The sequence below is a fragment of the Trachymyrmex septentrionalis genome, unplaced genomic scaffold (genome assembly GCF_001594115.1).
Source record: "Trachymyrmex septentrionalis isolate Tsep2-gDNA-1 unplaced genomic scaffold, Tsep1.0 scaffold19, whole genome shotgun sequence".
Lineage (NCBI taxonomy): Eukaryota > Metazoa > Arthropoda > Insecta > Hymenoptera > Formicidae > Trachymyrmex > Trachymyrmex septentrionalis.
Window position 1 is genome coordinate 426,194 of NW_017305071.1, and position 4,358 is coordinate 430,551.

Below are 4,358 nucleotides of genomic sequence, written 5' to 3' on the forward strand. Positions count from 1 at the left end.
TTTTTATAAATTATTAACTGTGTATTACAAGAATGCCTCGAACTCTTTAGTCCGCCATCCTTTTCGGATTATCAAAGTTTCCCTGATCTATGATCCTGAAACAATTACTGTTTTATTTTAATCTTATATACATACAATATAATATATTTAATATATATACAATATAAATATATGTAATATTATATATATAATCTTTTATATATATATAATGTGTGTGTATATATTTCATTGAGTATATATGTATAGAAAGTATTGGGTATTATAATGCAAATCCGTATCATTATGTAGATAACATCGACGTATCATAACTACCCCTACCCCGAATGGGCGATGTCGGCGTCGGCGTCGTTGCCGACGTCGACGTCGACGTTGACGTTGGAGGCGACGGCGTCGGCGCTGGGCGTTCGGCGCTCCGGAGGCGTCGGCCGCTTGACTGTGTTATCAGTAGTGGTGCCGTCGTCCGCGTGAGCAGGTGAAGGCCTTCGTCATAATAACTGCTCGACGACCTGGTAAGCCTTGTTTTGACTGGATCCCCTCCCCTTTTTTTCAAGTCCCGCATCGACCGGGCGGACGGCGCGAGATCCGCACCGCGATTTTTCCATCCCTTCTTCGTATATCCTCCACGGGTCGCGGCAGCCTCTCTCTTTCTTTCTCTCTCTTTCGTTGACGGTCAATCGTGGCTGATAAAACGTAGAATGGAATTTTCATCGAGATTCAAATAGAATAGTCAGTAGTAGGGGAAAAAGGAAAGGGAAGAGAAAAATAGACTTTGGATGCGTGACGTCTTGTGTTTAATAAATTCGTATTTCGGGGAATGCTATTGTATTCCCGATTTAACGTGCGTCGCTTGCTGATAAACTCGAAAACGATTCGTTTTATCGGCTGGAGTACATCCGAGTACATTTCTCGTTTACGATCCTGATTGCACAGCAGACGTAAATTAATTCAGCGAAAGATGGAGGCAATCACTGTGCATGCGAAGTGGTCCAAACGATAAGAGACGCAAATGTTCGCAAATTATTGAAAGGCTTAAATATATTCGTTTACACCTTTTATGAACCTTTTACCGAATTCTTTTTGCATTAAATGATTTTTCAGTCGATTTTTCAGAGTTTAAAATTAGATACTTCTTTAAAAAAAAAATTTAATTACGAATCAGTGGCATTTGCCGAGAAATTCTATACCACGGTTCAAGTATCCAATGTAAAACTTTGTAAACAAATACCGGACAGCTTGAGCGTTGGCGGAAGGTTAATTGGTTGGCTCCGAGTAAGACTATATTTAACAACAATCATCCAGGAGATGGGTATTATTCTATTCTTATCTTATCGTAGCCTCCCGCGGACACTTTCCCCTCTATTTTCGTAATAACAATATCAATCCCCACGGTCGTTTTCAGTTCAATTAGCACCCCTGTGCAATCCCCGGGTCGCTATTGCTTCATGGGTATTGAAATCTTTTTCCGAAACCCTCAGGGCATTCTACGTTCCTGTAGAATTCGCGTGTTTCGGTGTCCGGTGAAATAAATGGATTTCTCTCTCGACATGCTGTTTCGCACGGCTGACCTAATGACGACGCGATAATTGTACTCGACATACTCGGCGGCGCGAAGCTTGTTTACCGTGTCCATCGTATACCCGGAACGGCAAATATTTGCGAACGTATACGCGATTCTCAACTTTCCCGCTGTACCCAGCTGGGAGATCCGCGAGGAAATTGTATAAAAAAAAAAATGCGACACGATCTTAATTTGGTATTCACTCCTAAAAGAGACGTGCATTCCAAGGAGGACAAGGAAGTAAAAAAAACATCACATTGAAATAAATAATTTTAATTATGAATTCGGTCAATAATCGCTCAATACATATGATGTGAATTGATTATTTTAATTTTTTTTTATCTTCCTTGGGATAAGCGAGAGCTTTTTTCCCCTTTTCCGAGCTGTTGGAATCCATACCCACAACAACACACTTTATCTAAGGAATGTGTTATTGTGAAAGTTCTTAGGAGCATCCTCCGGACATCTTTAGAACTTCCTTAGAGGTCTATAATGCTGTACGGGTATCACACGCTGCGATCTCTCTTTCTCGCCTCCCAGGTAGAACAGAGTCATAATTAAGTCATAATGAGTGCTTTTCATTTAGTGACACAAGTCGACACAATGATGTCTACCTTACTCTCTAAGTGTCAAGAAAGATAGAATGGTGTTGAGTCAACTTGTGTCACTAAATAGAAAGCACCCAACCTACAAGGAACACACAGTAAAGAGAAAGTCAAGACAATTTTATTCTGACGTCATGGAAATCAAACTGATGATTTTTGGTTACAAAATTTGACCGTCTATTGACATTTATAAGAATCAAAATAAATCAATAAATAATAAACAGTCAAATTTTATAACACCAAAAATCATTATTTTGATTTTCATGTGACGTCAAAATAATAAAATTATTTTAACTTTTTCTTTACTCTCTTTTGCTCCTTAGATAAAAGTAAATTTATAAGTGACAAATAAGGAGATTAATGATAAGAGAGAAAGAGGGAGAGAGAGAGAGAGAGAGATATCTTTGTGATATATACTATTATACTAGTATAATAACTTCCGTACTCTACTTGAACTAATCATCTCGACGCGTCGAATCCCTGTAGTTAATTAATTAACGCTATTAATCTCGGCGGATCATCAATCTCCCAATCTCGATGACAATGCCGGATTCAATTCGGTCGCAACTCATTAATATCAGTCCTCGATTCCGACACGCGCCCAACCTTCGCCGCGCGTTCTTATTGTCACACTGTTGCTTCGTGCTCTTATCGCGCAATTGAATTCGATTCAACTCGCGCGTTGACTCTGGAGTATCTCTGATGAGTGCCGACGGCAGTTTGAGATACCGAGCCCGGCCCCGGAAAACAATAGCGACTGGTGGCGACGTTCAGCCACGTGTTGGCTCGGGTCAAAAGTTCACGTCCCCGAACCCTCTCGCATAGCGACACGACACTCGGTGCGTCTCGCATTTCGCGTTTTCGAAATACGTATTATAACATATATCAATTTCGGATCCGCGTCAAAACCCACACCCAGGTCGCTGGAGAGCGGAAGAAAAAAAGGAAGAGAGAGAGAGAGAGAGAGAGAGAGAGAGAGAGAGAGAGATCGATACGTATCAGTGGAGAGATGCCACCTCGAAGCCATTTGTATGTAAAAAGCGCGCGCGCGGAAGCACGCGCCGCCCGAATTCGCGAGAGAGAGAAAACGCCCGATCGATTCCGGCGACGGGCGACTTTCCTCGCGCGCTCGCACGCGCGCTCGCGCGGAGGCAAGCCGGGGACTTTTTAGTCCTTCCTCCATCGTTCTCGAATAGGGGTGGAAACGACGCAGCTCTCGAGTGTCTTTCGTAGCTCTCTCTCTTATCGCGACGCCGCGTGGAGGGTCTAAATTAATGAGGGGATGACCAAATGAATATCCTAAGCAACAGATTATGAGACGTGATTAATGAGAAAGCCACTTTTAATGATCATTCTCAAACCGTTCCGACGCCATTTTGATGTCGCCGTAGCTTTATTTTCTTTTTTAATAAAAGTGACGCAAATACGCACCGAGTAAAGAAAAAAGTCAAAATGCTTTTATCTCTCTTGACATTCAATAAGTAGATAACAACGGCAGAACGGCATTTGAATCAATTTGTGTCACCAAATGGAAAGCATCCTTTTTTAAAAGCACACGATATTCCTAGAATGTTGCATGAATAATATTTACCCTTTTTAATATTCATACGACCATTCCAGGAATATCGTGCCATATACGGCTTGTTCCGCTTGAGACGACTCCAGATGAAGTTGACGTTTTCGTGTTTTTGCAGAGGGTCCTCGTCCGGCGTAAAATGGGAACGTAAGGGCGCGACATAGCAGGGCCTTGAATACTCACCCTCAAGCCCGCCAACCCCACAATATACTTACCTTCCCCTCCCCCGCCGCCGTCATATCCGCCCACCGCGGCTTAGTGGGCAACGACCAATGAGCACGCTCGGAACAAGTACAAACTGAGTAAACGGAGGGAAGGTGACTGAGATCGTGGCAGATCGATCTATGTCACATTGCGATCGATAGAGAATGACGGAATAGCGGGCATGCATGGGCACCGCCTAATCGCGACTATCGAATCGATGTAACGCTCGCTACGTTCCGCTGGCGAAGACAATCGTAATTGTTTAGGTAGTTAATTCATTCGGAATTAAGACGTAAATAGATATATAGATATATGTTAAAATATATATATATATATATATATATATACAGTGGGACAGTACAACATATATATTTATATAATGTCAATACTTTATTCTGTACACACAAAAAAACAC